The sequence below is a fragment of the Heteronotia binoei genome, chromosome 1 (assembly GCF_032191835.1).
Source record: "Heteronotia binoei isolate CCM8104 ecotype False Entrance Well chromosome 1, APGP_CSIRO_Hbin_v1, whole genome shotgun sequence".
Taxonomy (NCBI): Eukaryota; Metazoa; Chordata; class Lepidosauria; order Squamata; family Gekkonidae; genus Heteronotia; species Heteronotia binoei.
The window spans coordinates 182819308-182842358 of record NC_083223.1 but is presented as its reverse complement, the minus strand read 5'-3'; the positions used below and the strand labels follow the sequence as shown (position 1 = coordinate 182842358).

The 23051-nt window shown below is 42.4% G+C and overlaps 1 protein-coding gene across 1 annotated transcript in view; it reads right to left on the bottom strand.

Moving 5' to 3' along the window:
* Positions 1-21424, bottom strand: part of DAAM2 (dishevelled associated activator of morphogenesis 2) — a 349542-nt gene extending 328118 nt beyond the window's left edge. The window contains exon 1 of the mRNA XM_060245049.1: positions 19954-21424. The gene's annotated coding sequence lies outside the window, so the exon portion shown is untranslated. The remainder of the gene's footprint in view (positions 1-19953) is intronic.
* Positions 21425-23051: the final 1627 nt, after the last annotated feature.

The window sequence follows — 23051 nt, the reverse complement described above, 5'->3', positions numbered from 1 at the left end:
GAGGAGAAAGAAGACACTCCAGATCGAGACCCCCAGGCTGGTGCACCAGCAACGGAGGCATCAAGAGCTCCCTCTCCCCACTCAAGCCAGCCATCCGGGGCCCCAGCAGCACAGCCAGCTCAGCCCTGCACCATCAACAGCTGCCATGAGGGAAGCAGCAATGCTGGGCAGGCCTGGCAGCAGGGGGTGGGGAAGCGGATGGGAGGGAAGGCAGGAGGGAGGGAAGGAAGGGGAGACTCTCTGCCAGGCAGCCCTGTGCTTGTTTGGGGGAAGAGAAAGGAATCTGGCATGTTCCCCTGCCCCTGGCAGGGATGGCTCTGCTGCTTCCACTGCTGCTACTCCTCTCAAGTGGGTCTGGCAGCAGCAGCACTTGCGGGGGGGGGGGGGGCAAATGGGAGGAAAGGCGTGAGGGAAGGAAGGAGACCCCCTCGCTTGCTTTCCAGCTTGATCGCCAGCACCCTCACTCGGCATGCTCCCTGGCCCCCATGCTCGATGGGCTCCGATTGAAGGGGCCCTAAGGTTCAAGCAGGGGGTTAATTGGAGGGGCTCAGCCCCTCAGGTCCTCTATAACTATGGGCCTGTGCTCAATTAACTTTTATTTCTATAGCTACTGTGAACTCTGGTATGAGTACATAACATCACAAGTGATATTAGCTCTAGTATAAATGGCTACTATGTGTGGAAGGACCATAGGACTGCCCCGTTATGTAAATGTGTGTCTGGGTGATTCATTATTTAAATGACCACTAGCATTAGCCCTCTACTCATAAAGCCCAATGCTTCCTCCACTCATTCCCTGCTAAGTGATAACAGAACATAAGACTACAAGTTATTTTCATCTCTCAAACACATTCAAAAATGGAAACCCAAGCACTTGTTATCCCCTCTCCTTCCACATACCTCAATGCATCAATCTGTTCTGCTCTTTGTTCTACATTATGCCTAGGCAGAACAACTTTCCTCTCCCCACCCGCACCCCGAAGAAAGGCAATACTGGGGTTAAGAATAAGCAGGCTTCTGCTCGTGTCCACTGAGATGAAGAAAAGAGATACTCAGGGAGCTGGAGTGGCTACCAGAGGAGTGGAGAAAGTAGATAAAGTTAGCAAGGCTTGATGGCAAATCTCAATGCACTCAATTTCTCCAGAACTCTCAGATATTTCGTGTAATAAAAAAATGATTTGAACATCAGCAGTACAGTGCATCTTTTTGCACTGAAATGTGGCTTGAGTCACAGTTACCCATTTGTTTTATTTTGACTAGCCACATAAAATATTTTTTATATGACAAATGGCATTAAAATTCAATATAAATGTTCCTCAGAAGGAGATTTAATTGAGCAGAGTCCATTAGTGAGGGTCACCAAGCAGCTTCCTGCCTCCTCTCCAAAAGCCTCTTCAATGGTAGTGGAAAATGCCTATGACAACACACTTTGTTAAAGACTACTCTGAAAGGCCACCTCAGTCCATAGCTCATGCAAGACACTACTGCCCTCTGTTTTGAAGATTTTGGAGTATGTCTGCAAACGTAGTCTCCATAGTTGACACATACACACAGATTCTCAGCAAAACCCTGCTGTGCCTCATTCAAGCTGACAAGACAAACAGAATTTCCTTCTTCAAGCTTTTGTTGTATATTGTATTACCCACTGGGACAGAAATTATGGGGCAAAAGGTTTACACTTGCTGGGGATTTTGTTAGAAGTTATTTTGCTATATTTCTGGCAGAGTCAGATCTGAGCGAGCACATAATTTAATGAAAGGAGGGATCATAGCAGGCAGAGTCAGGCTTAAAGGGGAAAATAGCCTTGCTGGTTTTCTTGAGAGTTCAAGTTTACACTACTCCTTCTCTTTCAGAGCACGAATAAAAGAAAGTCCTGAGCCATAGGAGGCAAAAAGCCAAAAGCTACACAAGAAGATATTCCAAAGAAACAAAACGCACAGAAATTCATTTGACTTCAGCTAGTTTAAACCACTGTTCCCTTCGTCTTCCAGACTCCCTCTACTTTTGGATATTTTCCTTGTGAATTTAAAAACTTTGTTCGGATTTACCAGCAGTTCAAAAAAAATTCCCCATTTATCCCTGGAACCAGTAGCAAAACCTTGCCTTTCTCAAGATCAAATACCTCTCCAGGAGGGGGTACTGTTTGACCCGTTGCCCTATGCTGTTCTTTAGATAGATACCAAAAGGAATACATATCCATTAAGATACAGATCTTGCTTTGCCAGGAAATGGAAACAAAAACATATTGCCCAATATTCAAGATTGGCTGTTGAAAGTAAAAGATTCACATTTTGGTGAAATTAACATCTAATGAAAAACAAGACTGGCCCATTATATTCAGGAGTTGTACAAAGAATGGAACTGGCAACAGCATAGCTCGAAGTAAAATGAGAATCACTCAGTGCTGACATTCTTGTTTTATGCTTAATTGGACAGTATGCAATGGGTAAATCCTTTTACAGTGTACTTACTTGGCATGGTTTTATATCTTTTCTGTCTCTTTGGGATACTGTAGTTCAATAAATCTTATTTCTTTTTTCAAGATATAGATCTTGCTGACAGCCATTCAGAATGTAGAGACCAGAAGGGCAATGCCTGCAGCTTCTCTCTGGACCCTGAACTGTCTCGCATTCTTTTCACAATCAACTTTTGCCTCTGGGTCAACATAATCTAGGCTGAAATGCAAAGTAGAGACCACCAGGGAGAGGTTCAGTGCACTACTCTTTGACAGTACTATGCATCAAATTTACCAGGGATGGCTATTTATTATTCAGGGCTTATTCTTGCCCTTCTTACATGATCAGCTGTCCTGGGATGACACACGCTGAACTCGCTGCAAGTCCTGATTTCTTTACATATCCAAGAGATGAGGCAGACTGAAGCAAACAAAGCTAATAAAAAATCTCATGCACAACCAGAAACTTTTCACCCATTTCTTTTTCATTCTAACCTAAGTGAAGTACAGTGACTTTAGAAGTGGATTCAAGAAGTTTGAGAAGCATAGCTTTGAATTCTTTTTTTTCTGTATCTTTCCACTGTCTGGAAAAACCCTACAACCATAAAGATTTGGACTATAAACAGAAAAGGCCTTTCTCTTGCCTGCAGAATGGAAGGCTGTTTTCTTGTGGAGTTCACATTTGTATTTACGTATTAAATACCTTATTCCACCTGTCCCTCCAAAGAGCTCAAGATGGAGTACATCATTCCATCCACGTCATATTATTATAATAACCATCCTGTGAGGTAGGTGAGGCTCAGAGTGATGAGTCCAAGATCACCCAGCAAGTACCACGCAGAGTGAGAATTTTAGTTTGAATCATCCAATAAACTACCAACCATTATATCACATAGATGATGAATATGCAGGTAGGTTGGGTGAATGTAATTGTTACCCATTCAAATCATGAAAGAAGAGCCTAGTCACTACTGAATGGAATAACTGTCAAAAGGAGAGAGACAAGGAAGATAAGAAGCAAATTATACTTTAACAATTCTTGGTGAACAGAAGGCTCCTAGATTAACAACATAAGAGAAGCCATGTTGGATCAGGCCAATGGCCCATCCAGTCCAACACTCTGTGTCACACAGTGGCCAAAAAACCCAGGTGCCATCAGAATGTCCATCAGTGGAGCCAGGACACCAGGAGTCCTCACACTGTTGCCCCTCCCAAGCACCAAGAATACAGAGCATCACTACCCCAGAGAGTTTCAATAATACACGGTGGCTAATAGCCACTGATGGACCTCTGCTCCATATGTTTATCCAAACATGTTTCAAGATACATTGATGCTGAAGCATAATGGGAATGGGAATGTGCCACCAAGAAGACACCTGTAGAGTCAGCCCCTTTCTATTCTACTGAGAAATTCAAGACAAGAATCCATCTAAAAATCATAATACTATGCATGAAAGCCTTCTTTCTCTTTCTGTAGCAGAAGCACGCAACATCCATTCTTCCATGCAATCTCAAAGCTACAGTCCTATATTACACATTTCATTTTCAGGCATTTAAACCAGACAAACATTCCCAAAAGATTGGCAGAACCACCTACACTGAACTGTGGTTCTGTTCTGGGTCACCACACAGAATAGCTAATCAACATTTTCAGACACTAGGAAAAGAACGGCTCGGTAAACCAAGTATGTACAGTAATTTCCCATGCCTTCCACTCACCCGTACTCATACACAATGCTCTACAAACCACCATATCCACCAGTGTCCTTGCCAAAACCTTACCACACCTGCATATTTATAACTACAGCAATACTTAACCAGTCATTGTGCAATTTAAATATTTTATAAAGACAATCAGGCCACTTGCTGCCATTCAAAACTCAAAGCAAAATTTTCACAGGAGTGGAAATGCAGATATGAAGATGGAAAAAGTATTTTTGGCTGCTTTGTTTGGAAGCATAGCCCATAAAGCTTTTCCATTTTTGTAGCAAGAAGTGTTCCCCAGGACCCAATCATGTTTGGGAGAGATTACTGTGCAGTAGAGTGCAGAGTGAGTTGTCAGCAATCTCTATCATGGCAGCAGCTGGAAACAGGACAGCCATCATCTCTGAGATGGTTAGCTGACTTGCTGCATTTGTTGTCTGGCATCTACATGGTTGAGTCAACTGGTCCCAGTGCTGGCATACCTCACCACAATTCATGTCAGCACGCTCTGTAATGCTGGACAGTTTTCCTGAAAAATCATCACTATAAATCTCTGCAATTTACATTCTACTCCAACTGTGGGTCATCGGCAGCACTAAATGCAGGTCAATAATTTGAATCAGAATGGTTTTCCTTCACTTTTTCAATTAAAAGCCTATGGGAGAAGTCAGGGTTGAGATTCATTAGTGAATGTGCCTGTGAGACTACAGGATGGACGTTTCTTCTGATTAACTATAATATAGTGGGTTCTATGGATCGATGAGGCGAGATGGTAGTGAAGTATCAGCTCTTTATAGATTACATAGTAAGGCTAAGCATAAGACTGATGAACTCGGCCCACAGGGCCAACTATATACACACCCGTGTTCCAGCGCAAGCGTTTGATTGGTCCATTCAAACCAGCAGGAGGCCTGTGATTGGAGCAGGGCAGCAGGGTTTTGGATCCTGCTGCTCATTGTTTCCAAGTCCCCAAGCTCTGGTTGTCTGGCTCCAATAAGCCCGGCAGGAGCACGCATTCAGTTCTCACTTGAGTCTGCATACATTACATTAACTGAGCATGAGAGTGCCATTCTATGTAAGTGGTGTTTGTCTATCAAGATAAATTCCACCATTCCTTGTTTCTTTAAAATGCAAATTTAATTTTTTTTTTTAGCTTAGGACAAAAAAGGCCCAATTACTCAGGCCAAACTCATTTTACTGGTATTATCAGCTTGCTACACAAACGTTTTGCTTCCTTGCCCAAAGATAAAATTGATCCTTTAAAATATTTCCATCAGAAACTGACTTGAAGGCTAAGAGTTTCCAGTTCATGTTCTCTGGATTTGGCCACTTCTTAAAGCTCTAGTCAAACACACATTTAATAAGCCTGGAGGAGAAACAACTTATTTTCCTCTCTCCTCCTCAGCCACATTGTAAAATGCTGACAGCACTCTCCTGGAAGGGCGGGTAGCCAGCACTGAGCTTAAGCAAGATATACAGTATTTGTAAAATTGTCCCTATCAGGGATTTGAAGGTTTATTTTTTAATTAACTGAAAATGATAACACCAAAGCATGTCATCTGGGGAGTGTTCTAGCTTCATCAGCTGCTGGAAAAATTTCACTCCAAGAGCTGAACTTGCAGGACTTTCAGCAGATTTCAAAATAAACACAGCCATACGATCGTGCTGCAGAGTAGCCAGATCTAGGTAAGGTTACCGGCCACAGAGCTATATACACTTCGGCACACCCCGCTATATTTTGCTACATGGCACCCACATTGTGTATTTGTTAAACCACTAAATGCCAGGCTCAAGCCATGCAGCTGACACCAATGAGAAAACCATCCAAACAGGAAAGAGGTTCCCCCCCCCCCTTCCCAGCCTGTCCTTAGCCTACCTTATTGTGCATGGATATTGCATTAAGCATTGACAGCAGAGCATTCAGTGATCAGAGAATCTTTCAACCACCTAAACTTCTCAGCTCTGCCAAGGACCAAATGTGAGACCCCGGAGGGAAAGGCCAGGAAGCAGAAAATTATGCATGATGGACGGTTCTGGCCTGAAGTTGTGTTTCCTATATGCTCCGCATCACAAGTCAGCAATTTTGCTATAGCTACCTTAAATAATAACAAACAGGCCATTGAAACGGGGAGGTAAGTCTAAGCGAAAAATGTCAGAACTGCTCCTCCCAATAAGAGGCCACTGGATCCAAGAAGCAGAGCTCTTTAAATTCAGCTACCACAAGTGAGGCATTAAAGTCCAAAGAGAATGGTGGTGTGGGTAGCATGGAAGACCGGAAGGAGACAGGGGGAAATTGCTTCTTTCTAAGCCTTCATCTGGAGAAGACTCTGCCTGGCCTTGATATGCTAGAACTTTTTCTACTGGGGGAACTTCAGTAAAGAAAAACTTGCTTCATCTAACAGATCACCTCATTTAGAGGAAAAGGGGATTTTTCCCCACCAGACAGACTATGACCAATTTCCCACTAGCTTTACCTCGCTCGAAAGCGCCTCTTCTCCATGGGGCTTCCATCAGATTTCACACTATCTGCTCCAGGGCTGCAGCTAGCTTCGCCTTTTTCTGGGTGCAAACAGAAACTGGTTTTTAGAGGATCTTGTTTGCTGCGCGAAAGAGGCGGAGCAAGTTGCAGCCTCGGGCAGCTTGTGCAAAATCTGAGGGCAGCCCCGCTGAGAAGAGGAGAGTGACAGTGAGGTAAAGCTAGTGGGAAATCGGTCTATGTGTAGCAACTATTCCTTATTTAAGTGCCTCTACAAGAGCACGTTCTTTGCTCCTGTTCTTAGGAAACATGAGTTTCTCTGCTGAGGGAGAATGCAGGGTAAATGAGCTGAACAAAGGTGGACCGGTAGGTAGAGAACTATGCCCGAATGCACAGAATTATACTCTGCAACATCCAGATACTTTCCAATAAAGTGACTTAAACGGGTATTTGGATGGGAGAGAAAAGCACAACTTGATGGATTGACCATTGGTCTGGAAAGACTGCAGTCACTTTTACAGAATCCTGTTCCTCATGGAAAAAAACACATTAAATTTGCTTTACTCATCTTTTCATTTTATAACACTCTGCCAAAAACAAAGTCTAAATATTACTTATTCTGATATGCTAATTTTCTGTGCTCAGAGGTGGGGGTAATTATTGAAGGAGAGCTTTTAAATATGGTCCATCTGCATTAAAAAAACCCTCAGAGTGACTGTACCCAGTGATATTTCTGAAGAGACAGTTTGGCTTTGAGGTGTGCGTCTGCCACTCAAACAGAGGACAGGCTGGTCTTCCCATCAGGGCCAAGTTCTCAGCAACTTCTTTTTTTTTTTTTTTTTTTTTTTTTTTTTTTTAAGATTTTATTTAGAGCACAAAATACTTTATCTAAATACATTACACGAATTGAAGTTGCTTGTGGCGTATACAGACATAGATAATTCCAACATACATTATCTTAGCAACCATTTCAACATTTCAATCTTCTTATTACACTCTTTCCTCATTCATTTTAATAAATCAAGCCAATCATGAAATTTTTTCCATTTGTCAATTGCCTCTTTTTTTGATAAACCTCTGATCATGTTAGAGAGAATATCCATCTCCGCAATATTCAAAATTTTTTGTATTAATTCATCCCTTTGGGGAATAATTTTTTGTCTCCAGACCTTGGCATAGAGGATTCTGGCGGCCGTTAGAATGTAAACTGTGATATATTCGTCTTCTTTTGGTACATTATCCCGGACTAAAGATAAAAGCATTATCTCAGCTTTTAGCTGTATGTTTTCCTTTAAGATCTCTTTTAATAAATTATAAACCATAACCCAATATTTTTTTGCTAGTTCACATGTCCACCAACAGTGGAAGAAAGTACCTATTTTAGCTTCACATTTCCAACATTTTGGTGACATTTCCGTCTTCATTTTACTCAACCGGGACGGAGTAAAGTACCACCTATGAAACATTTTAAAGAAATTCTCTCTATAGCTGACCGGTTTGATTATTTTGTAATTGTTTTTCCATAAAATGTCCCATTGGTCTAACATGATGTTTTTCTCCAGATTCTGCGCCCACTTTATCATTGTGGTCTTGACTGCTTCCTCTTCTAGTTCCATATGTAAAACATAATTGTATACCCTTTTAATTAATCTATATGAGCCTGATAGTAGCAGTTTATCAAAATCATAATTCGGTCTAGTAAATCCTGAAATTTTATCTCTGTTAAATTTCGCGGTAATCTGCATCATTAACCACCAGTCAATTTTCACTCCCTGGTTGGCCAACTCCTCGTTATTTTTTAATTTATCCATATCATCCAAAAGATCAGTATATCTAATTGGTTTTGTGACTTTCCATAAGCTAGGCTGAACTACTGCTTCCTCCGGTGATAACCATCTAGGGGTCTTCCCCCTATAAATCTTATTTTTGATTTTCATCCAGCCTTCCAAAAGGGACTTTCTAATCAAGTGGTTTTTAAAATAAGTCTGTGGCTTCCCCACATACCAAAGGTTAGCGTGCCAACCGGCCTGGAGATTGAAGCCTTCTATTGCTAATATCCGCCTGTTCTCTAAAAGAACCCAATCTTTAAGCCATAAAATCGTGCAGGCTAGGTGATATATTTCCAGGTCCGGGAGGGCTAAACCTCCGTTTTGCTTGTTATCCAACAGAATTTTCCACTTAATTCTGGGTTTCTTACCCTGCCATATGAAAGATCTGAACTGTTTATTCATTTTAGCAAAAAACGGCTTCTTAACAGCGAAACACACCGTTTGTAACAGAAATAGAATCTTTGGTAAAATACACATCTTAATCAGTGCTGCCCTCCCCATAAATGATAGTCCTAAATTATTCCACTTTTTAAGCAGTATTTCCGTTTCTTTTAACAACGGTATAAAATTATTGTCATAGATGGTACTACATCTATTTGTGAGGTGTACACCTAAATATTTTATTTTATGTTCTAATTTGCAGCCCATCTTCCTTTCTAATTCCAAAGATGCTGAACCAGGCATGTTTTTCGTTAAAATTTTTGACTTCTGTTTATTAACTTTTAAGCCTGCCACCTCACCATATTTAATTAATTCTGTTAAGGCTTCCTCAGCTGAATCAAGAGGGTCCTGCAAAATCAGAACCATATCATCTGCGTACGTCAAAATCTTGTACGCCTCTCCTTTAACTTTAATGCCTTTAATTTTATCATTCATCCGAATCGAATTACTCAGGACTTCCAAAGAGAAAATAAATAGCAGAGGGGATAACGGGCAACCCTGTCTTATACCCTTCTCGAGTGTTATTTCATCTGTTAGCTCTCCGTTCACCACAATCCTAGCCAATTGTTTGTCATAGATCGCTTGAATATTTCTAAAAAAATCTCCTCCACACTTAAGTTTCTTAAAGGTTTCAAATAAAAAATTCCAGTCAAGATTGTCGAACGCCTTTTCAGCATCAATGAAAATAAAAGCAGCCTGCTTATCCCTACATAAATCCAAATATTCCATAATGTTAGCAAGAATACGAATATTATTACGTAAGTATCTGGATGGCAAAAATCCCGTTTGGTCTGGGTGGATTGTGGTGTGTAAGATCTTTTTAAGCCTGTTAGCCAAAATTAAAGAATAAAGTTTATAATCTACATTCAACAAAGATATTGGACGGTAGTATTTAATGTCATCCAATTGTCCTTTCTCTTTTGGTATGAGTGTCACATTACTGCATCTCCAGGAGTCCGGTATTTTTGCCGAACACCAGACCTCCTGTATTAGACTTTTGAATTGATTAATTATCAGGTCTTTAAAAGTAATATAATATTCTGCCGGAATACCATCCGGGCCAGCCGCTTTATTCTTCTTTAACTTAGACCAGGCTTCCTCTAATTCAAACATAGTAATTGGCTCATTTAAAGTTTTTATTTTATCTTCCGGTATTTCCATCAATGGCTTTTTATTCAAGTAAGCTTCTTGTTCTTCCCTACAAATATCCGCCTTTTTATATAACGCTGAATAAAATTCTTTTATTATCATCTTTATGTCTTCCAAACCGACTTTAGGTCTTCCTTCTTTATCCTTTAACACTTTAATTATTCTTTTTTCCCTTTCTATCCTTATTCTATGGGCTAACCATTTTCCTGGCTTGTTAGCGTTGTCAAAATACTGTTGCTTAGAATATGCTATTTTCTTTTCCATTTCCTCCAACATCACTAAATGTAGTTTATGTTTTAGGTTCTTAATTTCCTCTTTAATTCCCCTTTGTAGGGGATTTTGCTTAAATTGGGTTTCTTTGTTTTTAATTAGATCAGTCAGCTCGGTTCTTAATCTTGCATCTTCCCTTCTCTTATTTGCCAGAAAATTAATAACCAATCCTCTAAAGTAAGCCTTACTTGTTTCCCACAACGTCGTTTGAGACACCTCAGCCTGTGCATTTACTTGAAAGAAGAACGCCATTTCTTTCTGTATAAATTCCACAAACCTCTTATTATTAGTTAAATTATGGTACATTCGCCAACCAGATCTCCTCTCCTTACTTCTCATTTCACACATTAAGGGACAATGATCTGCAATCGTTGAGGGAAGGATTTCTACCTCTTGTAATGTTTTGAGCATACCCGCTGAAAGCCACATCATGTCAATCCTTGACCAGGAATTGTGCCTATTTGAAAAGTATGTGTAATCCCGCCTGTTTGGGTTTAATATACGCCAAATATCGGTCAAGCCATAGTCTTCGGCCAAATTAATAAAATTTTGAGGGAGGACACTACTTCCTTTCCTTTTAGTTTTCCCCCTATCCTTGTTCAGAACACTTCTGTCCAGCTGTGGATCTTTCACAGCGTTAAAATCTCCAATAATAGCTATCTTTTCATATTCACAATTTCTCACCTTATGACATAAATCTCTATAGAAGGTACCTTGTGACTCATTGGGTGCGTAAACATTTATTAGAAGAAATTTATCATGACTAACAATCTCAATGCCCTGAAAACGGGCATCCTTCCCTTCAAAAATTAATTCCGCTTGTATATCACCTGAAATATAGGTTACCAATCCTCTCTTTTTTTTACCCTCCTCAGATGTACAAATAGCCTTCCCTAAGCCCTTATTCAATAATAAATGCTCATCCTTCTTTTTTATATGCGTTTCCTGTAGGCAGATAATATCTGCCTTAAATTTTTTGAGTTGATGAAAGACACGTTTCCTTTTTTTGGGGCAGATTTAAGCCGTTTAAGCCGTTTATATTAACTGAGATTATTTTCATTATGTTCAGTTAATTCTAGCCTTTAATTTATTTTTATTATATTTTTAAAATTTGATCTTCACTCCCTCCACTGAGATTTTTTCTTTTTCTGCAGCCTAGTTTCTCTATAATAGCCTTCTTCTTCTTGGCCCACTTCTCCCTCTTCCCGCTCTTTTGAGTACTGATCAAATTCAAACTGTGGGGTTCCCTCTTGTGGTTCTCTATGATTTTTTGACCAGCCCTTTCCCTGGATATTCTTTGCATATTTATTAATGAATTCTTCCATCTCCGAAAGTGAGTCTATTCTAAATCTGGAGTTGGTGTATGTGAAGGCTAGTCCTTCAGGGATTAGCCATCTATAAATTATACCTTTCTACTGCAAAAATTCAGCTAGTTTTGAATATTCTTTTCTTCGAGTCCTTATTGCCCATGGCACTTCTTTCATAATTTTGATTTTAACTCCTTTTATCGTTAGTTGACGATCCCTAAGTTCCTTCCAAACCTTTTCTTTGATCACTCTTCGGACAAATCGCACATGTATTTCACGCGGGAGATCATTCTTTTTGGCATATAATGTGTTGACCCTATAAATACTATCAATCTCTTTTCCCACTTCTTCCTTCTCTGTACCTACACTACTTGTTAATGCATCCGCCATCATTTCTAGTAGACACTCACTTTTTTCTTCAGGCACATTTAAAAATCTGAGCACATATTCAGCCTGTCTCATCTCCATCTGGGCTATTTTATTATTTAATTCATTCTGTTTCTGTTCCAGATCTCCCATTTTAATTTCAGTCTGTTTCATTTTATGTTCTATTGATTTAGTTATCTTAACCACTTCTGCTACATCTTTTTTGGTATCCGTAACTTTATAGTCTAGGCCATCAAATTTTTCTCCCAGCGCTTGTATCTGTTGAGACAGTGAAACTTGTACTTGATTAAGTGCCTCGGCAAAACTCTGCTGTAGCTCTTTAATTGAGTCTTGTGCAATTGCAGCCCCAACCGTTTTAGGTTGCCCTGGAGAGGCTTTAAATTTCCCTTGTTGAGACATCCTATCAATCTATAATCACACTTTATCAGCGCTAGTCAAAATAAATTCTTTTAACACTTATTTTTTTTTTTTTCCAATTAATACCTCCCACAATACTAAACGCGCTAATCGTACTCAATAGTGCAATAGTACATTTAAGAATTCACAGTCTTAACTTATAAACTTATAACACAACCAACATTCAGTACAACAAGCAGGGTGGACTAAACCCCACTGCCACAGCTCACTAGAGCTTTCTTATATCTTGTACTTCCCACTAATTTTATCAAGTAAGTAATGTCCAACCAGCAGCGTAATGTCCAACCAACCAAAATAACTTCACATAACGTCACACAGCCTACTTATAAAAAAAAAAAAACAAAAAAAAAAAAAAAACTTATTTTTGGTAAAGTCCTTTTTCTTGTTCTATAAACCGATAGTCCACTTGGCAGATTTATTCCTTAAAGTTCCTTAAAGTTCCTTCACCGGCTCAACAAATCACTGTCCTATTCTCTCTGCTCTTCTCGCTTCAAAGTGAGCTCTCCGAGCCACCGTCGCCTCTTCTCTGTTACTTCCGCATTCCAGCCAACGCCCCAGATAATCAGCCAAAACAAACAAACCAGCATAAGTCCAAGCCGCTCCTTCACCGCCGACTCCAAATAAGCATAAAAGCCAAAGGCAAGAAACGAAGGGAAAGAAAGGAAAAAAAGAAAAAAAAAAAAACCGAAGAGTTCTCCTGCACGTTGCCTTGTCGCGTTGCTCCACGGCAGCTCTCCCACGCCGCCTCCGCCCAGCTCTCACTCCGTTCTGAAGTCTTTCCCAACACAATCAGACAAGAAGCACCCGCCAAATAGCATGGCCCCCACTTTCAATCAAGTCCAGAAAAAAAGCCTTTATAGAGGAAAAGAAGAAAAAGAAAAATTCATGCCTCTTCCATCCGACCTCCACGCACAACCTCCGTGACCAGTGGCTGGAGCTAAAACGTCTAGCGACACTTGCTGCCTTCGGGAAATAAGGTATGGGGAACACACGGAGAGCCAGCCTGGTTCTTCCTTCCCCTCGCCCCTTCTTTGTACTATCACCCTCCGACGGGGTGAGTACGGACCTTCGGAGAGGCCCCCCTGAAGGCTAAAAGTCGGCAGGTTTCAGAGCTAGCCCGAAATCCTGCCGCTCCGCTCCGCCATTTTGGTCGATCTGATCTCTTCTCAGCAACTTCTGAGGGGAAAAGCTTTGGTGACCTCTAAGGTCTCAGCACTAAGGGAAACCATTCAAACAAATGTCAATCTATGATACTGCACACCAGTAGAAAATGAAAAGGTGTGGTGTTTTTGAACTTATCAACACAATCCCCAGCAGGGAGCAACATTTATTCTACACTTGCAGACTTATGGTGATATCTGTGGTACTACAGAACATGTTAAATCCAAAGAGACGCAGCTTCCAAAATCTTTTTCTAGGAAACTATAATCTATTCTTTTGCTAAAAATACAGCTCTTCAGTGGACAGAAACCTGTAGCCAATGCCTTTGCTATGATCAAAACAGTACTTAAGAACAGGACTGTAATAAAGGACACATACAACAATAACCAGCAGGCAAGTGAAGAAAACAGGTGGTGGGCTGCAAAAAGTAAGGATTTTAAATTGATTCTTTTCAGGGCATAATGTCAAGAAACAAGTTGCTCTACATATCCTTATTTGGAAGAACAATCAGGCTGTTAAGACTAGTATCAGCAGGAGACACATTCAAACACAAATTCAAACACAGAAACATGCAGCTGGAAGAGACGTCAAGGGTCATCTAGTCCAACCCCCAGCACAATGTAAGAGATTCACAACTACACCCCCCACCCCCCCAGTGACCCCTGCTCTATGCCCAGAGGAAGGTTTAAAAGTTGCAGGATTCCTGGTCTATTCTGGAGGAAAATTCCTTCCTGACCCCAAAGTGGTGATCACCACTACCCTGGGCCTGTAAGAAAGAGCCATGAGACCCAAGCACTGACTCATCCCTTTATGCCTTCCTTCTAATGATCTGCCTAAATCCACCCAATCAGCATTGCTGTCAGATGGCCATCTAGCCTCTGCTTAAAACTTCCAAAGAAGGAGAGTTCACTACCTTCTGAAAAAGCCTGTTCCACTGAGAAATCACTGTCAGGAAGTCCTTCCTAACATTTAGCTGAAAACTCTTTTGATTTAATTTCAGTCCACTGGTTCTAGTCTGATCTTCAGGGCAACAAAAAACAACTTCGCTCCATATGACAACTCTTCAAATACTTGAAGATGGGTATCATATCACCTCTCAGTTGTCGTGTCTCCAGGCTAGACATACCCAGCTCCTTCAACTTTTCCTTGTAGGATGGTCCCCAGACCTTCACAATCATCATTGCCTTTCTCTGGTCACATTACACCTTGTCAACATCCTTCTTAAACTGCAGAGCCCAAATCTGAATGAAATACTCCAAGTGAGGTCTAACTATGACAGAGTAAAGCAGGAGTGTCTAACTCATTTGTTAGGAGGGCTGGCTCTGGCACAAATGGGACTCTGTGGGGCTGGGCCATGCATGTCATAAAATGTAATCCAGGTAGTGGAGATAAAAACTTTATAAAGGACAAATTCAATTAAATATATTATTTTTAACTTAAAATACAAACATGTTTAAAACTCTTCCAATTTTTTTTACCGGAAAGGTGAAGAATAGTGAACATATGAACGTATGAAGCTGCCTTATACTGAATCAGACCCTTGGTTCATCAAAGTCAGTATTGTCTTCTCAGACTGGCAGCGGCTCCAGGGTCTCAAGCTGAGGTTTTTCACACCTCTTTGCCTGGACCCTTTTTTGGAGATGCCAGGGATTGAACCTGGGAGCTTCTGCTTCCCAAGCAGATGCTCTATCACTGAGCCACCGTCCCTCCCAAATCTGGCAATGAGATCTGGCAATGCAATTTTTGAAATAAAACATCAAGAAAAAGCACAAGGATCACAGCAGAAACAAAAATATAAAATGCTCTGAGCCTGGGAAAACAATATAATAGGCACTGCAAGCTTCTCTCCCCCCCTCCCTCTCCCCGAGTCTACTCAGATTGGCAATGGCTCTCCAGTGTAATATCCCCCTCTGGCTGTAGGTTCCCAGGTTAGAATACTCATTAGGTCAGGTCCATTCAGCAGAGACAAGCTGGCTCAGAGCATCAACCCTAGACAAAGTATGGAAATGCAAATGCGGTCACATAAATGATCAGATAGCTTCGGTAAAAGAACAAGTATAGCTCTGGTCAGCTATTAGTTTTAAAGCAGGACAACATTGAGAAGGGATTGGAGGATGGTGATGGGGTGAGTACTGTTGCTATGCCTACCATTCCTATGGCTTGGTATATGGACTGGGAAAAGTGGTCCTTCCCAGGGACTGGGTCCAGAGTACATCTCCCCAGTTTGTGGCCTGCTGAGGATGGGAGAGCACCCAGAAAGACTTGGGTTGTTATGCACAGGAAGGCAATGGCAAACCACCCCTGCTTGTCTCTTACCTTGAAAATCCCATGGTCCTGGGGCTACAAAGGGATGCTGACAGCTTGATGGCTTGCACTTTTACTATTAATCCAAAAGTAACTCACCAACTATTTATGTTTTTCCAGCGTGGGTTGACAAGTCTCCCGTCTGCTTTCAACTACAAAAGCCAAGAGCTTATCAAGCCTCTGACAGACCACAGCACATGCCTGGTGGGCTACCTTGAGCTTAGTGAGTGCAACATTGTGCAAGTATGTTTAAGAATCTCTAACTGATGATCTGCAAGGTAAAAAGGCATAGAAGAAAGGCACAGCTCTTCCTTGCCAATATAAACATAACAGATCACATCTAAAGAGAGCTTGTGAATGGTTCCTCATCCTTTTGGAGAGGAGTGGCAAGTGGAGTGCCTCAAGGATCTGTCCTGGGACCTGTTTTGTTAAACATCTTTATAAATTATCTGGATGAAGGAATAGAGGGAATGCTTATTAAATCTGCAAATGAAACTTGTTGTATATGTGATCTGAATTGTGACTATTATATGGAGTTATTGCCTGGCTCATTGGAGCATGTAGGACTGAGCTTGGGGACTCAGGAACAATAGGCAGCAGGATCTAAATCCCTGCTGCCCTGCGCCAGTCATGAGTCCCCTGCTGGTTTGAATGGTTCAATAGCATGCTAGCACAGGAACTTTGAGTGTATATATAGTTGGCCCAGTCTTCAGTCTTTGAGTGCAGCGCTATACTATGCTGTATCTAATAAAAGAGCTATGATCACTACCACCTCACCTCATCATCACATGGAACCCACTATATTATAATATTACATTGGGAGGGGTTGCAAATACAGTAGAAGACAGAGACAGGATATAGAATGATCTTGACAGCACTGCCTACACAGACTGGCAGCAGATATCCAGGGTCTTAGGCAGAGGTCTTTCACATCATCTGCTCCCAGATCATTTTAACTGAAGATGCTGAGAATTGAATCCAGCACCTTCTGCATGCCAAGCTGGAAAACTGGTCTAAAACAAGTAAAATGAATTTTAATGGGGATAAATGTATCAAATGCATAATTATAAGATGGGGGAGACTTGTCTTGACAGTAGTATGTGCAAAAAGGATCTAGGGACCTTAGTGGACAATACACTGACTATGAGTCAGCAGTGTGATGGGGTGACTAAAAAGGCATATGCAATTTTGGGCAGTATCAAGAGAAGCATAGTATCCATATCAAGTGAAGTGATGGCATCATTTTACTCTGCTCTGATTAGACCTCACATAGGGTATTGTGTTAAGTTTGGGTCACCACAATTTAAGAAGGATATAGACAAGCTGGAACATGCCCAGAGGAGGGCAATGAAGATGTGAGGGGTCTGGAGACCAAGTCCTGTGAAGAAAGGCTGAACGAGCTGGGTATGTTTAGCACAGAGAGGAGACAACTGAGAGGTGATATGATCACCATCTTCAAGTACTTGAAGACTGTCATATAGAGGATGGCGCAGAATTGTTTTTTGCTGTCCCAGAAGGTCAGACCAGAACCAATGGGTTGAAATTAAATCAAAAGAGTTTCCAGCTAAACATCAGGAAGAACTTCTTGACAGAGCAGTTCTTCCAGGGAACAGGCTTTCTAGGTAGATGGTGGACTTTCTTTCTTTGGAGATTTTCAAACAGAGGCTAGATGGCCATCTGACAGCAATGCTGATTCTATGAATTAGGCAGATCATGAGAAGGAGAGAGGAAGGGTTGCATCAGTGCTTAGGTCTTGTGTCCCTTTCTTATACACCCAGAGAAATGCTGATTGACACTCTGGGGTCAGTCAGCAATTTTTCTTTAGGCCAGTTTTGCCAAGGATCCTGGAGGTTTTTTGCCATCTTCTAGGCAAGAGTCACTGAGGATGTATGTGTACAAGGAGGTATTTGTGAAGTTTCTGCATTGTGCAGAGGGTTGGACTAAATGACCCTGGAGGTCCCTTCCAACTCTATGATTCTTCCATAAGAAGAGGAAGTTTAAAACATCATCTCAAAAGACCAGTTATTCACAACATGGATGAAAATGTGACAGAAGTTATGGTTCATCTAGTTCCCAATATACCTCTGATTAGCAGACATCAGCATGCCAAAGTCATTTTTTCCTCAGAACTTCTTGTGGTGGCTTCCAAAATTATCCTTCCTCAGCAGTACAGAATGAATAAGTTCCAGAATCCAGATACACACATTTCTTTAACATCTAATAAACCTGGGTAGGCTTGAACTTATTCATCTTGCTAATTTTCTATACACAACTGAAAGGATGTCTGTGTCCAGACTAGCCTGTGCATGAGTGATCCAGCAGCCATAACGAGCAGCTTGAAAAATCTTCAATGAATCACTAATTCTAAGCATCTGAATGAGCCGATCTCATAAAATATTTTTATCAGCTTTTCCAAGAATGAGAGACAACCTGCTCATGCTGTCAACAGTGACTCATAAATCCACTCCCAATTTAGTAACTTTAAAGCTTGACACACATCTAAAATGTCCTAGACAGGCTTGTCCCCAAAACCTCTGATCCTGCAACAGCAATTAAATTTTGATGGCCTATTTTAAGTCTGTAACTCTGGATGCCTTTTCCTACTAAGCAACTGCAGCAACAGTTCTTTGGGGTTCAGTTCATGTGAGTATCTCTCAATTAATTCATGTCTACAATGAGGATATTTTTATTCCAGTCCTCAATGGTTTTTGCATGAAAGGCCATTTGTCTACTGCTATAAATCATGGAATAAAATACTGGGTGTGAGGCTTATTTCAAAGGAGAGGAAGCAGACAAAAAGATTGTTGCCCAAACATCACACCATCAGGAAACCTAAACACAAATCAGGATAGAGCTGCAGAGCGGGACCACATCTCAAGTGTGCTTTACATGTGCAAAGCCTCACACACAGGCAATGGAAAACATCTCCTGCATGTCTGCATGGGTATTCAAGATCACCTAGTCAATCAGATTTGGCAATGCAGAGACAAACTGTTCATTTGTCTACCTTAACAAAAGGCATATCCTTCTACTATCACACTTCTCCCCATCCTCAAAATATGTAGTTCAGTATCCTTGAGAAAAATATCTGTTGAGCTATTAACAAGCCAACCCAAGAGTCCTGATCAACAATGCAGCCACAAAACAGTACTACAGAAACACAGTTCTGGTTGCTCCTGTGCAGTCCTCCTTATCTCCATGGAGAGCTGCTTTGATGGGCCTTGAGATGCTGCAGTTCTGTGTGCAATGCTGCATAAAGGTTCATGAGAATTCTCAAAGTCCTAATTAAATTCTGCTTAGGCTGGTCAAGGCTTCCTTCCCATGACATTTTCAGAGGACTTAGTCTACTAAAAAATTGTGAATGGGTTGCCTTTTGGATGCTGCACCAAACTGCAGAGCTTGCTCAGCTGATGAATCATTCCTCTACCAGCTTATCACCACTGAATTACTCACTTAACTGAGTTTTACCAACTTTCCAGGCCATTTTACAGAGGATTATCGCTAGGCACGGCAGCAGTGCCCTCTATCCGATGCACGTTGGAACTGCACCTAGACGCTCTTGTCCCTCCCCACTCCCCGGTCCATGCGTTCAGTTCCGCCTATTCCAACTGCGGTCACAGATTAACCTCTAGGTTATTTGGAAATCTGTTCACGCTCTTGATTGCACATAATCTGTATCTGCTTCACCAATTTGCAACTGCCCTTTCGGGGGGGGGGGGTGTCGACATACGATTCAACATTTAAGGACGAGTGGCAAATTGCTTTACAGCAAAGCCGCTTAAAATAGGTTTTTTTTAAAGCAACATATATTGTCTGAACTTCAGCATGAAGCGCTTTGCTTATCACCTTCTCCCTGAACCTGCACTTGTCCTCTTTCCCTTCTGCGCTCTTGTTGCAAAAGCTTCATAATGTAGAGAGACCATCTTTAAAAATCAGGAGGAAAAACAAATGCCTAAATCTCGACTCTCCCTCGTGTTTTCCCAAGCGCTCTGCTCAGGAGAGAATAAAACTGTCCGCGAGAGAGATCATATAATAAAATAAGAAGACACTTACAAGCAGAAGTGCGGGGAGGAGGAGTAGAAGGTGACTTTCCTGGGACTGACTAACCTTATCCGGCGGTGTCACTTTCCTGAAGGCTTTTCCCAGCAGCTGAACTCAGCGCTCAGGAACGACCATCCCAGAGCAGGGAGCCAGACAGTAGGCACCCGAATGCTGCTCTCCCTCCACGCGGGATGTTAATCGCCAGCGAAGTGGGGACGTCGGGAGGCTGCGTCTGCGTGCGCCGCGTACGGCTTCGCTATTCTAGTGACCGGTTCCAGTGCAGCGCATTCAGTTAGGCGGCAGGACTTGCCTCTGCTGCTACCGTGCTACACTTTCTTAAAGAGACAAGCTACGACTCAACGCGGCGCCGCGGATACAATTACATTTTCAGCCACCGTCGACGACGGATGCTCAGGTCGCTCGCGGAAAAATAACGGGATTTTCAGCAGTCCTGGCTGTTCAGGATCACCCCATGGGGATGGCCGGTATGCTTCACTCCTTCCTTCTGCCAGCCCCCGATTGGATCAACCTTGCCATTCTGGTTTAGAAGAGTAACTAATGGAGAGGTGGGGCAAAAGACTTGAGGTAGGAAAATGGATTGTGCCGCCTCCCGCCTTAGACTGCTGCTGGAGAATCGCATTTTGGATTCTTACAAATTACTTAATCCACTTATACCCCACCTTTCTCCCCCAGGTTGGGGGGGGGGGCAAAGAGACTTACCTCATTCTCTTCTTCCATTTAACCCTTGCAACAACCCTGTGAAGTCGGCTGGCTGAGAGTGTGTGACTGGCCAAGACCACCGAGCAAGCTTCCATGGCATGTGTGGAGATTCGAACCTGAGTCTTCCAGATACTTCCATGACACTCTTAACCCCTACACCACAGTGAGATGCTCCACTACACCTCCATGCTGATAGGAAACAAACACGGAGCAGCCAGAGAGATGCAGAAGTTTTCTCCCTACCATGCTAGTTTTCTAGTGCATGGCGATGGAACATGCAGAGTTGGAATTCATCACCTGCAGGCTGAAGTGGTGTTGTTCATTCTTCCACTCCCTTACAATGTCATTCTCTTGTATGTATGCACCAAGCCTTATTTCCCTGTGTCTTTCACAGCTGCATGACAGGCAGAAAATCAACAGAAGCAGCTTTCTACAGCATGGAGCATCTGACATAGGGGAACAGTTCTTCTAGGCTTGCAAGGCCTGCTGAAAACCAACCATGAAAATTCTGTCCCCTGTGGGCCAATTTACATGAGCATTCTTTGGCTTCCCTCAACCAGATTGTGCCATCCCTGTGCTGCTGGCCTTCTCAGGATTGCTGAGAGCCACCATGGGGCCCCAAAAATTCCTTCTAATCTCCCATGTGACCCTGATCAAAAGCAAGTATTATCAGCTGCCCATTACCATCCCTTAAAAGAATACTAATTCTTTGTTAGGAAGAAACATTAAAGGAAAATGGGTAGGATTATTAAAGAACAGATTTTACTTATTTACGCAGAGCACATTGTGATTTTTTTTCAAATAGCAACCACCTAGTTTATGTCAACATTAAATGGGATGAGACAAATGTGAAGAAATCTAGCTCACATACTTTGCAAACTCTCACACTCTCTTGCTTCAGAAAAGGAGGGAGAAGCTGATTAGAGCTAACAGGTGTATTGTTTTTCCCCCACTGGCATTCATAGGCACCATGGCATCCATAGGTGTGTTTCTTAGCAAGCACTTTCTTCTTCCTTTACAGTCTCTCTTTTCTGAAAAAATGAATGAGTCCTGGCAGATGATCAGAATCCTGCATCTGCAGTCAGCACCAGTGCTAGGGTGCTGGCACCCCAGGCAAGGTGCCCCCCTGCCCCTGACTTCTCACGCGCCCTTCCTCCCCCTTACCTGAGTGTGGTGGTGGCAGGCCCCAGTTGGCTCACTGGAGTGCACCTGCCACTGTGCTGTGCTGCCCTGCCACCCCCATCAGGAAGAGGCAGGTGGTTCCTCTCTTGCTTCCAGCCTGCTTCCCTCTCTTGGCAGTGGCAATGGCAAGAAGAGGCCCCTCCAGCTGCCAATGCAGCCAAGGCAGGCAGGAAGAGGTGGAGTGGTGGTGGAGAGGAGCCAAGAGTCGCAAGGCCAGGAGGGCACGGTGCTTCCTTCCCTCCGCACCGCCTCTTGCCACCAGCTGTTTTTTATTTACGAGCTTACTCAACACAGTTGGGGAAGCCGTGCTGGTGGCTCAGTCTCCCACAAAGGCTGCTTGAGTGGGGAGGGGGTGCCCAGTGTCCCTGTAGGGCAGGTGCCACTCTAGGCAGCCACCTACCTGGCCTACTCGGACATGCCAGGCCTGTCTGCAGTGGAAGAATCAGGGAGAAGGAGGGAATTTAAGGCTACAGTCCTGTGCATATTTACATGCAAGTAAACTCCATCACAGTCACTCTTTGCATTAACAAGAGCAGGAACTAGAACAAGGTCTAAGAATAAGGAACATGCTTGATTTTTAAAAAACAAACAAACAAGAAATCTTACACTCTGGCCAGGAGAGAAGGATGGGGTGGTCTCTTTCTGTTCTCTTCTTTCTTTTTTCCTTCTGTTTAAGGAGGCAGCAACAGAGGGGAAGGGGAGAACTGGAGCCCGTTAGCTTTCAATATCCCGGGGCTAGAGTCGCTTTCTAAAGTGCAGATGCGGACTCTGCTATAGTGCTAAACCAATATAGTTAGTGCCTCAATGGTGTCAAGGCACTTTAATGGTGCAGCTTTAACACTGAAGTGCTATATTGGTTTAGCGCTATAGCACTGAACTTACAACATTCGAGGGGGGAAAGGATGAGGAAGATCGTACAGTGAAAAAGAAGAGAAACAGAAGAGGGCAGTTTCCCTCAAAAAACAGCTCAGGCCCGCTTTGCTAATAGGATGCAAGCAGCTTTGTATGAAGTTATAAGTAATCTGTGCTTGTGTTTGAACTGACACAAAAAAACTATTTGCAACCTGTTACTAAAACAGATTACAAAGGCTGTCTGAAAGAGGCCAGAGATTGCAACCGAAAGGGTAGAGCAGAGTCATTCCAGGGGAAACTAAGTTGTACTGTGTTGGCTGTCAGAGAACCCTTACTGGGGGCCCTCAAGCTGACAC